The sequence below is a fragment of the Numenius arquata genome, chromosome 18, assembly GCF_964106895.1.
Source record: "Numenius arquata chromosome 18, bNumArq3.hap1.1, whole genome shotgun sequence".
In the NCBI taxonomy this organism is placed as follows: Eukaryota; Metazoa; Chordata; class Aves; order Charadriiformes; family Scolopacidae; genus Numenius; species Numenius arquata.
In genome coordinates, this window is record NC_133593.1 from 9,703,059 (window position 1) to 9,717,222 (window position 14,164).

Here is a 14,164-nt window from a genome sequence, read left to right on the forward strand (position 1 = left end):
GGATGCCCTTTTTCATTCTACTTCTTTTATTCTGGCTTGGGTTGCCTTTAAGTCTGAGATTAATACGTTGAAAACAGAATAATGTAAAGATAAGCAAATTAGTACAGGGAAAACAAGGTATTTTTCTTTCATCATCATACAGAATATTGCGTACCTACACATTTGCATTTCAAAACTGATTTCAGAGATTTTCATGGGGAAATTGCTATGTCTCTTTATAAAACTGCAGCTTTTAAAGAAATTGTTCAAGGCTATCAAGATCTGATTAATTTAGTGAGGTACATGATCATGTATATTAAATATTGTGAGGTAAGCAGATTTTTTTAAAGGCTCAGCCTGTTTTATGAATTGGAGTTCCAACTTTGGAATAAGTGAAAAATAGTCTTTTTTAAATGTCTGGAAGGCTGAGGGCAGTGCTCTGAATTTTGAGTGCCATCTATCCAGGTAATTTGATGGAGCTTGAATTTAGACACGTACATTGGATTTCAGTTTGGTTACAACCAGAGCTGCGTTTTTCAGCCCAACATACTCTTAGTTTTAAGAATTTGTGGCTCAGCAATGATGCTCTGCACCCCTGGCAGAAGCCCTGCTTCTTGTGTGTCTCTGTTTCAGTACCTCACTTTCAGCATTCATGCTGCACACTTTTACCTGTTTGCCTGGAAACCTTTTGGACAATTATCCCTAATTGCTTTGTAAATGAAGGTAGGTTTATTTTTCTGGAAAGCCCTTTATTTAATTGAGGTGTTCAACTATATGTTACTTTTCTTGTGTGTGTATAAGGAGAGTGCTAGAGACAGACGTAACCTCTTACTGCACTTTGATTCACTTCTGTTCACTTCAATAAAATACAGGTGTATGTTCTTTTTCGTTGTAAGAATAGTAAATCAATGCTTTTTGGCCTCAGTCTGTGGGAACAGGAAGGATGGAGGGTGTAAGACCTGCCCCAGGAAGCAGAAGTTGGGAACCCTGCCTGACAGAGTTTGTGATGAGCGATGCAGGGACCCTAGAGCTAGAACCCAAGCAGTGCTCTCTGGCTGCTTGTCCTGTTACTCAGAACTTCATTACACGATGTCAGGAATAAAATAAATATATGGCAGAAATAAAACAAGGTATTACCGTTTGAACTTCTTGGTCTGGAATTTAAGGGTTTTTGAGAGTAATATTTCTTTCTCTGTATTTTATCTGGAATTTCAAGTTGCTTTGTAGACATTAAAGAATTTACCAATACTTGGTGAAGGTGATGACCCCTGTGTTCATGTTAGAGCTAGAGAAACAATCTGGCAGAAATGTAATGATTTGTTTCAGACTTCTGAAGTGTATAAAGGAGAGAAAAACCATCTCATCCTCACCTAGAAGAGATATCAATCTACTAGAAAGTTTCCATGTGCAAATAAATAGAGGACAAGTAAAGTTTCTAAATGTCACCACATTAGCCTAATCATAAAATGAGAAAACTGGAGCCTGCTTAGAGAACAGCTGAGCTGAAGGTTATAAATGTCAGAGGAGTACATTGCTGTAGGAGCTCACATTTTAGGTACATACTCCTTCCAGTGCTAATGCGGGCAAAAAGCATCCGTTAATGGCTTGCATTTTTATCTATTAGCGTTTCTTCAGGTGGATGTTTTCTGGGAGATTCTAGATTTCTTTGAAGAAGCTGTTTACTGCCAGGAAGAGGTAGTAGTCACTTGTCTATATTTTGCTCTGGAGTGCCCCTTACAACAAGATATTTATAATCTGTAGAATGTCATTCAGCTGTTTTGTAAAGAATTTAAAGTCTGCAACATTGTAAACCTGCAACCTTTCCTAAGGATCAGTTTAAGAACATGTTTTGTCAGGCTGAGAACATACTTTCCAAAGACCTTTTTACGTAATGTAGCAACTGCTGTTATTGCAAAAAAATCTGAATTAAAGATAATTCACCTGTTATCATCCTCTGTGCCGCTCCATCCCCTGTTTGTTTGCTTGTTTTAATGAAAGCAGCTGTAGCAGAAGGAGCTCGATGCAGTGTTGTGGGAAAAGTCTGTCACCTTGTTATCTCTGTGTAATTTGGAATTACTAGATGCAATGTGAATATGAAAAAAGCAATAGTAGAGAAACTTGCCTTTATCTTAATCAGGTATTGGAATACACATACTTGTTGCTGAAGAGTTGCTGTTTAAAATACACATATGGCAAATATCCGAGGCTAATAATGCAATGGAGGAAAATAATATGGATGAGAAGAAAACAATGCATCAGATATACATCTCCACATTTGATAGGTGTCTGTTTGTTATGAACAGCTAAGATGCCATGTTTCATGAATACGATAATCTACAATAACATGCAAATTTTTATTGTCATTACCGGAGTTCTGATACATTGACTTTTTTAAAAATAAGCTTAACGTTTACTAAATTGCAAACCTAGATCATTTTTAGGGCTACTAAGGCTGGTGATACTATGCAACAAAAATGCATTTTATGTGAAAATCAGTAGCAACTCCAGCAAAAACACTCTATAAAAGAGAATATCAGAAGGTGAAAAGATTACTCAGAAATCTAAGACGCTTTTAAACAAGATTAAGATAAGGACCATTAGGGTTCATGTCGCCGACCTGTCTGCATTAAGATATATCTTGCCTGGTGCCTGCATCTTAGATGATTCATTCAATATGTGTCATATCAAAGTCAAGGTATCCAGCAAGGAGAAAAATGCTAATGCTTATAAATTTTAGTGATAATCCATCATGATGAATTAACTGACCTTTCTTTAGTAGCTTTTTTACAAAATAAGCTTTGGACGATAATGTTAATGTTGGTGTGTCGGGGTTTGTTTTTGTTTTTGTTTTTCCTGGGAGGTTAATCTGTGTCTGCTAATTGTTGAGCCATAACTTGGAAGTAAAATTTTTAAAGTAAGGTAGTTGCTCAAAAGACTTTGAATGCCTGTTTTCATCAGTAAGACTTATGAACTGTTGAGTATTCTTCACTTGAGAATCCAAGATTTGTTTACTATTTTTCTCTTTTTCTCCTACGCCTTTAAGATGTAGTGTTCTCCATTGATTCGGATTAATCATATTTCTTCTGTATAAGGGTAAATATTTGCAATACAGTCAGCTCTAGCAATAGTTGTTACTTTTCCATGCCTGTATTTCATTAATTTTGTGTACGATAAATCTGAGACAAAACTATTCAATACCTGATCTTGAGTATATCTGGCAGTCTCAGTCCTACTACTAATGAACAAGTGCCCTTCATCATAAATTGGCATTGCCAGTGTTAGTTAGGAATGTGGAACTATTAACGTGTAGGTACAGACCAATTAATGCTGTGTTGCATTTGCTGTTTCCCTTGAGAATTTTGGGGTAAGGCTATAATGGTACATGTATAGTAACTTTTGTCACTTGCAAAAAATAAATGCTGAATTTCATGTTTGAGTTTGTATGTAACTCATAATTTTAAGAGCTGCTAGTTCAGAGTTTAAGTTCTGTCAGTCTCATCCCTTTTTCCTCATTGCCTTGGCTGATGGTGGTTTTTTTAGTGAGAGCAGACAGGACTGGTGACAGCAAATCCATTTGGACTGGAACATCTCTGTTTATTGTCTTGGCTCCCTTCCATGTTTACAGCTTCGGTTCCTACCTTAGCGAAGGTGCAGCCCGTGCTGTTCACCATTCTGTTGACAAACCATTCTTGGCAGTATTACACAACTGTAGGCAAGCAGGTCTTAACAATATTCATTAACTGCGAGCAGTGCAGAGCATGGCAATAGCTCTGACTTGTGCTGTTTTCAAAGAGACTGAGAATCTTCAGGTTCAGTCTAGGTGGTTATTTGGAATGAGCAGGAGGGACCTCAGTTTAACCTCTGACTATTGCACTCTTCTGCCATTGCACAGCGGTGTGTCTGCGTTGGATGTGAGCCCGAGTCCTTGAATACGTTGTCTGCTGGCCTGGACATAAATGTGCCACCCCTATATATGACAGACTGAGGGAGGGATATGGTTTCAGTATTAATTCTGAATGTCTGGCTCTTCTTAGTTTAAGACAGACCCCTTTTCTTCCTGAGATTTGTGTGAGGTTGGTAGAAATTATTTTTTTTAAAGAAGTCTATGTTTGAGTGGCAGAAAATGAATTGGTCATAACACTGAAAAAAGAACAGAGTATTTTGATTTCTAAAACTTTCCTGAAACGCAGTTTTGTAAATAAATTATAAGAAACCCATTTTTTTTCTGCTATCAATAAAAACCCCAACACTACCTTCAGACAACTTTTACTTATTTAATAAATTACTTCAATAAATTTACTAAAGATGGTAGTCTGTTTAGCCAGGCCTATTAAAAGCATTAAGATTTGGGCACTGGCTGTTAAAATGAGTAAATGGCAATATCACAAAGTTAAACAAATGCCAAAAAACATTTTCCAGAGTACTGGGATTGTAACAATACCATTAATGAGGGCAAAGAGGTTTTAATGCAATTTGCACATTCTAAAGTTTCAAAAAGAGGTTTTGAGTTAGTGCATTATTAATGTTCTGAACATCTGGAACTATGTAAGAGCCATAGACATTGAGCAAGTGCAGGGTTTCCCCACTAGGTCTGATGCTGACTGATTTCCTCCCTAGCGAAAAGCTTGTTTTAAGAAGTTTGAGACAGTAAAATGACAATATCCAGATAAGAGATAAACATTCCACAGTGTCTTTTTGCTTGTAATGCATATGGAGGAAAAAAATGGAAACCATTAGGTTTGTGCAGTTAAAAGGTGAATTGGAAATTAAATAGGAAAATAGTTGTTTGCACCACAGATGGTGATTCCGTGGTGCAGTTGCACTGATTGCGGTGCTTATGTGAGGAATTACCTGGTAACGCCGGGTGGGTTCCATGAGATTGCTTAGATTTTTCTGTTAGGTGTATTTAGGTATAATACGCGCGGATAAATGCTTTATCATGAGTAATATTCTCCTTGATATTCCTCTTGACAGCTGTAGGGGTACTTCGAGGAAGAGATTTACTCCTGTTTTGTCAATATTTGCAGGATGTAGGGTTCTGTTCACACCAAGTATGTTTTATGACAGAAACCCATTCTTTGAAGTTAACATAAACATTAACTTGCTGCATAATTTTAGAGAATGTAATTTACGCTGTTAGAGCTTTAAAATGATACAGGAAAGGGAATTTTTCAATGTGTCATCTAGTTTTAGATGCTGTAACTATAGCTAATATCCAACATCACGTTCGTTGGGATGAAAAGAAAGGAGGCCTTTAAACAGGCTGGCATATCAGGGATAAGTTATGAAATAATTGTAAATTAATAATGATACTCACTTTCTGCACAGCATTTGCTTGCTGCTCTCAAGGGAAAGGCATTCTCTTACTCCAGAAGCCTTATTTGTTTGAGCCAAACAGCTGCAACGGTGCATTACAGTATGTAAGAAACCCTAAAAACAAGAAAAGACTTCAGGGAATAGAATTCTGTCATCTTTGCTATCTCAAATCATGTGCGAGTACCTAACAATAAAAGTAGAGCAAAATGATGGAAGAGTAATTAAACAACATGTAAGAAGTGCTCTGTGTCTCTTCCCTGGCACTGACGACTCTGCGCGATGCCCCCTGGAAGTCACTGGGGTATTTCGGGGACTGCAGAGGGCTGGGCTCGGGCTCATGACACTGAAGTGACCCTTTGGGTTTTTTTTCTTTTTCTTTGAAAAGAAAGGCTTATTGCCAGATTCTAAAGCTGTGGTATTTTGTCTTTGATGAAAATCTTAATGAAGTGATTTCTGTCTGATGGTGCATAATTTGGGGAAAATGTGATCTAAAAAAGCCAAATTCTAATGATTTGGGAACTATCCACTTCAACATTTGTTCCTAATAAATGTAGATGGAATTTTATTTTACTTGTTGTCCGCTATTGTTTCTTTATTGCTTGTTTTTCACTCTTACTCAGCACTGGTAGTTTTCTTTCTGATTTTTATCTCAGCTTCTTCATGTTTTATGATTAATGGGAGCAGAAAAAAACCCCGTATACAATATCTACTTTCAGTTTTATTCTCCATTTTTCCATCATTTAAACTTTTAAATATCTGTAATATAAACTGTCTAGCTGTTGGGGCCCTCGCATTCATCCAGAAGAGTAATGTTCAGGCTTGGTGTGCATTATCTGAAGTGTCTTCTGAGAGCTCCAATGGCTCCTGTAAATCTTAATGTGATTTCTGAAGTCTGCAGTTTCTGTTTTTCCCATTGACTTGGGCATAGCAAAGAGATGTACATAAAAATCACTGTGTGTGGTGGAAGATTTCAACCATTCCATCACAATGCTCTCTTCTTCCCTCGGCACTGAAGAGACTATTGTGATGGTATTGGCTCAAATAGAGAAGAACAGTAGCAGAAGGAATAGTGAAGAATTAGAATAAAGAATTTTTCTATATCAAGTATCTAATCTTTACCCTCGAACTCTGTTGGCAAGTCTCCTTCCTTCATGTCATCAGTCATGTTACTCTGCCAAACTAGATTTGAAGATGGGGCTAGCAGTTCACACCCTGGCAAGATCATTTCTTGTGTAATTAGAGGCTCAAATATATAAATATGAGGTTACAGCAAACTTAGCTCCTCGAAATGAGAAAGCCAGAATAGTTCTGAATTATGCTCCAAAGGAGTAACTGAAATGTTGTGTAGCTGAAGTTCTCCTAACCTTTTAAAGCTGATGCTTGTTTATAATAAGGATTTATTACAATGTTTTCACTAAGAATTTTTTTAACCTGTTGAGTTGTTTGGGTTTTGGTTTTTGGAGTGGGTTTTTTTCCCCACTGCTTGGTTACCAACAGCTGATTTCAGTTCTGACCATCCACGTGCGTTACAAAGGCCAAGAAAAATGTTGGGCTGCATCAAAGATAAAATTTTATCTTTAGGGGACGATAACTGACAATCTGAATAGTTGCACAATATTTGTTTTCTTTCCTAAATGATATGACAGGATCCTAGATAGGCACTAGCTATGGAGTAATTTTCCTGATTTCTGGGAAGTTAGAGACCATCCAAATATTAGATATGCTTAGAGAAGTTGGAGGAGATGATCCAGCATCTTGCTGCCGAATAACAAGGTTCTTCCCCCTTTCCTTGTGATCTTTCTTGTGCTACTCTGAATTTGGTGTAAACTGAGTCAGATCTCCAGAATAAAGGAAAAGTTTAAATCTTTTTTCTTTGTTTTTTAATCCCTTGTTAGTTTTCTGCCAGCCTTGTGAACTGAGAGAAGTGTCAGAGCTCAGGGGAAGAGATGATATTGCACACTCAAGGAAGGGAGCACGATCATAGCTTTTATTGCTAGAGCTCGGTCTCGGGGATGAAACGTTACTGTGCTTTTTTAAACATGTTTTTCAGTGGTTAACCTTAATATGAGAATTTATAAAGATATTCGTTTGGAAATTCTGATCTTTTTATGAAATATGGCTTATGCTATGAAGTTGTTAGTATGAAATTGCAGCTTTGTTAACTGGGTCTGTCTTTACCACACATCAACCAAATAAACTGGAGAGTTACTCAGGTGAACATTCTGGGTGAATAGAAATTCGGGTGAGGTGATATGAAAAGAATGAACTGTTCTGACCTCTCCTTCTGTGGAAACCTGCAGAAGCTGTGGGAATGGAGGAGCCCTTTGCTGTTCCTCTGTACGAGTCCCTGCAATGAGAGGTTTGACACACGGCCGCTCCTCCAGAACACAGTCGTTGTGGCTGAGTGTTCCAGCAGTTCAGCGTTGTTGGCTCAGGGGAAATTTGTAGGTGTGATTTGGGTCCCACCATATCGTTTTGAATTACTGGCTGCAAAGGATGAAGAAATATACTTTCCATGGCTTCCTGAACTGCTGCGGTGACCAGCAAGGGATGTGCAATTATTCAAGTGCCCTGTGGCACTTGCTTTTTACATGGAGCGGATAGACTTTCTGATAGCATCTGCACGTCGTATAAAGTAGAATCCATAGCGACAGTCTGTGGCAGATTATTGGGTATTATGTCTAAAAAAATTATATGCCATACTGGTAGATGAGTGTTTTGCTTGTGGATTTCACACCCTGAGAGCTGTGCAGTTTAATATTTTATTATGCTGTTAGTTTAAATACCCTGAGCATACAGTATCAAGAAAATAAACTAAAAATCTATTATTGTTTCTCACTTCTGAGCTCTGACTTGTCAAAGTGCTGCAAGCTGAATTGTTGTATCTAGTTAACACATGCTCCCATTTCCGTTGTAATTAACACTTTCTGTTTGTGTATTTTTCCTACCGTTTAAGTAGTAACTGCGTTGAGAATCAGTTTTGCAAACGAAGTTTGCACTCTGTGAATGATAGAGTCCAAATAGTAAATAACAATTATAGTCAACTTGTCCATTTCCTCAAGAGCTTTTAATGAAGGGGAGATAAAGGGGGATGGAAAACAGCAATTATTAATAGGGAACAATATACTTAAGCACCATTATTTTTAAGAAGAAGGTGTGTCTTGCACAGGTTACTTTGACATTAATGTTGGTCTGAACCATCACAACCTGCCGCGTTCCTGGTCCCTTTGGCATTTCCGAGATGTTCACTGCCTGATGTAGTAGAAATGTGACTTCTTCATGTGTGAAACACACTATATATGAGATAAAACATACTTGAAAGCATATATTTAGGTAGCCTGTTCTGTATCAGCAGTGTAACAGCATATACAAGAATTTTAATATTAAATGTATTGAAAGGGATTCTTGGGCTCTTTTAAATTCAGAAAAACTCTACTTCATTGGAAAGTCAGGAAACCTATCAAATATTAGAAAATAAATCACGCCTTAGACTTAGTTGCTAATTGGGTAGGCAAGCTGCTTTGGGATAAAGTGTAATTGGTGAGATGGTGTATTCTAAAGAGTATTCATTGCATTTTGATTCAGTTCACAGCTCATTAATGGATTATTTTTAGCAAAAAAGTTTTGAATCAAATAAGTGGCGCGAAACTTAAAACTTCTGGTTTTGGCTTACAAATGAGCCACTTGGCTTGTCGCTTGCCAAATTGCAGTGTGTTACAGTTAAAACTTTGTTTTCAGCTTTTTCTTCCTTTTCTTGTTGCTGAGAAATTACCTTGGTTCTTTTGCGTGCACTGATTTGCTGTATAACAGGAGAAAAATGACTTTTCTTTCTGAGAAAGTAAAGAGAATATTAAACTTTCTTAAAATTATTTAATAACTACAGGTGTAAAATGCCTTCTATAAATTTAAAAATATTTTCCCTGTTAGTGTTTGAGCTTTTAGTCTTCTGTTAACCTGTTACTCTCCCACTCGTGGAGTCAGTTCCCCGTGACAGGCATCTGCCTGCCCTCGGTTACTGTGTGAGCGCTGGTGGCCGTGGGTGGCCTCGTGCCTAGGACTCACTGCACGGCTCTGAACTGATTTTCCCAGATGGTTCTGTGCCTCACAGCTGATGTGCCACTAAGACAACCTCCTCTTTTTTTTTTCCCCTCTTTATTCTGGGGAAAAAAAAGAGGTCAAAGATGACTGAGCTTGAGTTTTGACTGGTGAAGAAGAGGACAGCGGGCTGCTGACTTCATTTGTGAACAGTTAATATTTTCGTACTTGATTCTAGATCAGGATCTAAAGAATCCTTTTAAAAGGAATTTTTTCTGGAGGGCTTTCTTAGTGTGAAGGATTGCTCTCTCGCTGGAACGTGAAAGTGTAATGATAGCCCAGGGTGATTGTACAAGCAGTTCTTGTAACACAGAAAGCTGTTGTCTTGGTTAATTTTAAAACCACAAAAGAAACCCTGTTTTGAACCAGGTTGTTTAGAAACAGCTGCGATGGAGCTCAAAGCTTGGATACTTCAAAGGCTATCCGCGTTTTGTGGTAAAACATGTTGGGGTTTTTGGGAAAAGATTTTATATTTAAAAACTTCTCTAACTGTAGAAGCAACATATTAACCGTGTTATTCTAGAGTCTTTGGCGTGCAAAACATTTCATTTTTCATTACTGTTGTCGCCGTTCACATATTCCATTATTTAAGCAGGTTATTGAAAAATTGATGGAACGTTGGTACCAGAGAGACATCCTGTAGGCTGCAGTGTTGATTTATGGCACATGGAACACAGTTCAGTGCTTCAGTTTCCTGCTGGTGAGCGGCACTTTGTCATTGTCCCTAAAGAAAAATCATACCAGTGAAATCCCCTGTGTTTCCCCCAACACAGTGATGCATACTTTTTCTTTGAAAATGATTATGAATTATTCACCTTTTATTGTGCTGGAGTGTGCACATGGTGATCAGAATCTTGTTCATAATACAGAGTTTTTCACCATGTTCAGGGTTTAGTTTAATTATGTAGTTGAGTTGCATGGTAGCCTTTATCTATTTTTTTTTTCTTCTTTTTTTCCCCCCCCGCCACAGTGTGTCTGCCCAAGCCTGTTTGGGCTCGCACAGATTTTACCCACCATTTCCTCCTCTATGTAGATACCTCAATACCCGAGACTTGGTCCTAAATGGTTGTTTTTCTTTTATGTTTGTTTAAAATTTTCCTTAAGAAAATAAGTACAGTACTTCTAAGCTTAAAAAGACACTTTTCCCTCACAGGTTCTTGAAAATCACAGACACATGGTTTTAAAGTTTTATTCTTCAAGCTGATTTTCTGTTGTGAAGAAATGATGAGAGAGATCTAAGTGAAAAATCTCTTGAAATAGCACATGTGGCAGGGCTCTAGATTGCCAATTGAGGGCAGCTTTCTCCTGGGAGATGTGTTGAGGAAAGACTCCATGATACAGACCACCTGTTAGGAAAATTAAAAGGCTGTATGATCTCTCTTCATAACTCTGGGAGAAATGTAAAGTAAATAAATTTGTGACTTGCATCGAGGTCCCTTCACAATTTTCTGGATTCCATCTCTGGACTGTTAAAGGCTTTTCAATAAAATATAAGTTTTGTTATAGAAAATAATAACCTGGTGAGCATTGATCAACTTCAGCAATTTTGTTTAATTTTGGAACCAGAATGACTATCTGTGCAAGCTTAAGTTTTAAAATCACTTTAACTACTTTTGCTTTAAATATTCACGCTCTTATTCTATGCACTTGATTTGATTTTTGCTGTAACAGATGTTAAGGGTTAGCAGTTAAATACACATTAGAAAATCTTCCTCATCAGCTGAAAAGGAGAAGTTCTGAAAAAAGTGAGGAATGTGTGTTTTCCTCTGGAAGTTGTACTTAGGTGAGCAGACACTCTGGTCTCATTCCTTCACAGTGTCTACTTTAATTTCAGTACTTTTCTAAGGTCTTTCCACATTAAAATTCCTCTCTGTGTTGCCTGGTCTTCATATTCCTTAAAACAAAGAAATCAAAGTCTGAACATATTATGTTCCCTGTATTCTTTAATTATTGGTTTTACAATAGAATGCTTTCTCTTTCCTGCCGGCAGAAAAAATGTTTAATAATATTTTTTTTTTTTAGTATATTTTCTGTTTTGCAATTATGGAGCTTTTCATTACAGGGGCTCTGTAACACTTGGGGAAAGGAAATCAGACAGAAATTGATGTGGAGTTACTCTGTAAAGCAAGTCTGGTTCAAAGAGCACTTCTGGGCATTGCTGGTTGCGGCCCCACGATGATAATAAATAGTTGGGGAAATGTGCAGTAGAAAGGAGGCGTAGCCTCTCCTCGATAAGAATAGCATCTTTGTGTGGCCGGCTTCCATTAAAATGCTACATTAAATCAGTTTATTTTTGGCACATAAAGAAAAGAATACCTGTGCGTATTTATATGGGATTTGGTATTTTTCTCCAGTTTCCCATTAACAGTGGGAAATTAATGTTCTATTTTGAAAGTAGATTTTACTTCACGAAGGAAATATTTTGATTTAATTTTTTCCTTAAATGAAATATGTTATAATTAGAAATGGAGAAAATGGAATTTGAAGCTTAAAATAATTTTTTTTTAATAGATACAAAATACTAATGTATCAGCTTAGTCATTCAAAAGAATGAATTTTAAGTACCTCCTTGTATTATGTTAGATACCTCCCATAAACACGAAGAGGTTTCTGTGAATCAGCCTATTGCTTAACCTTTCATGAAAATCTAATTGAGTGCGAACAACTGCTTAAATAATTCAATGGACTAAGTTATTCTTGGCTGGTGTAGTCCCAGCCCAGTGCAGTGCAAGTGTCTGGGTGTCAAGCAAAGTTGAGGTTTTTTCTTTTTTTTTGGTGAGGAATGTGATTAAAACGACAGTTGAAAAAACATAGGGGTTGATTAAGGAGGAAAAAAGGAAAAAAGATGATATGTAAATTAGTTCTGCCAATTTGGTAAATGACTTGTGGCTAAAAGGTGCCTGTTCTTTCAGTCCTTTTGAGAGCGTGTCATATTTTTGGTCATATTGATAATTGTTATTGGCTTTCGTTGCTTTCTTTTCATACATATGAGCTTTTATTCTTATTAAGGGACATTGTGCTTTTTCTAGTACTATTTTTTAATAGTTCTAGAGTGCTATTTCCAAATTTATTTTAAAGATTTGGATAATGGACATAATATTTTATTGGTTAGTTGGCCCAAATGTTTTCCTTCCTGTTTTTGGAAGGAAATTCAGTTTTTTCATTTCACCTGAATCCTTCCAGGCACTCACCTCTTTTCCCTTCAATCTTTTATTCCCATTTCATTACTGTGTTTACTTTTTTCCTTCTGCTGTTTCTTTTGTGTTCACTTTTAACCGTAAAGGACTTTTTTGGGGGTTTTGGTTGGGTTTTTTTCGTTTGTTCTTTAACTTCCTATAGAAATGGCCATTCCAACCACATTGCCTTTGTAAACTGTTGTTTTGCCTAAATTGAAGAGTTCCAATAGTCCTGCAGGTCAGTTACCTGCAGGATTCCGGGTCATTTAATACAGAGGCTTGGCAATCTGAACAATTTTTGCTAATCCTGTATTTTTGCGAAACATCTTAGCTCTTGAAGAAGTTAGTTTAATATGAGCCTGTAATAACAGTATGTAAGTGATGTAAAAAAAGTGGGTGGAGTCTGGCTGGATACGTTCTTCAGGTGTACTTTGAAATAACACAAATTTAAGGCCGCTAATCTTTAAGCGACGTACTAAATGCATTCATTTAATGACTGAATTTTGGGATTATCACTAATAGAGAGACAGTTTCATTCTTTCATAATAAAACTAGAACACTCGACCAGGTAATTAACCATCGTGCTGAACAGAGCAGAGCTTTGAGACCAGTGGGAGAGTGGTTTGAACAAAAAGTTACAGCTGTAGCTGACTCAGCGAACTGCATCATCCTGGAAGCTTATTAAAGGTAATGCAATACCTATGGAATTAGATACATTATAAAAACATCTGTGCCTTGAGATCATCAGAGGATTACTTCAGTGGAAAATATGATGTCCTCCATCCTAACAGCTTAAATTTGCAGAAGGATCTGTCAGGGTGTATAGATTTTTGTTTGGTTGTTTTTAAGTTTTTTACTGAAAGGAAGAGAGGAGGCAGCTGATGCAGATGCAGGTTGAGTTGTCTGGTGATATATAAAGCAACATGGACTATTTTTGGTTTTGCACACAGTCCAAATGGTGGGAAACATTTTGTAGTAAGACAAGGAAACTCCATTTCATCTTGGCATTCTCTCTGAATGTAAGGGTTTTCAGTAGATGCAGAGGAGAAAAAAAGCCTCTTATTTGTTTGGTTTTGACACCTGTTACTTTTCTGTCAAGGTACAAGCACTGCATTGAAACAAAAACACTTGATAAGACTCAATGAATAAATTTGGTGTCTGCTCCTCTGCCTCCTCCACTGCTTCCTTCTGTTGCTTAGATAAGATAAAAGCACTGACTGAAGGACTGAGTTAATCAATGTCTTGATGCAAAACAGAGTTTATGAAATCAGTGCAAGAAGAGAAGAGGAAAGATACGGAAATTAATGTCTTCTGTACTGAAGAAGGTATAAATTACATTTACATCTCACATAAAATTTAAAGAAAAGCTATTAAAAATGGTAGGCACGCTGCTGGTGAGGTCTGTCTTAAATAGTATGTTTTTAAAAGACTTAGGTTCATGCACGTTCTTAATGACAGATGAAAAAAATTTTAAAAAATTTTGCAAAGAGCAAAATTATTTAATACTATGAAGTTTTATTGTTAGATGTTTGGAGTACTCTAAGTTATTTAGCTTTTTTGGGTTACTGAATCACTTACAATATCCACCAATTGCAGAT

The 14,164-nt window shown here is 37.0% G+C and overlaps 1 protein-coding gene across 1 annotated transcript in view; it reads left to right on the forward strand.

Moving 5' to 3' along the window:
- Window positions 1–14,164, forward strand: part of BRIP1 (BRCA1 interacting DNA helicase 1) — a 57,347-nt gene that overhangs the window by 18,442 nt on the left and 24,741 nt on the right. The window lies entirely within an intron of this gene.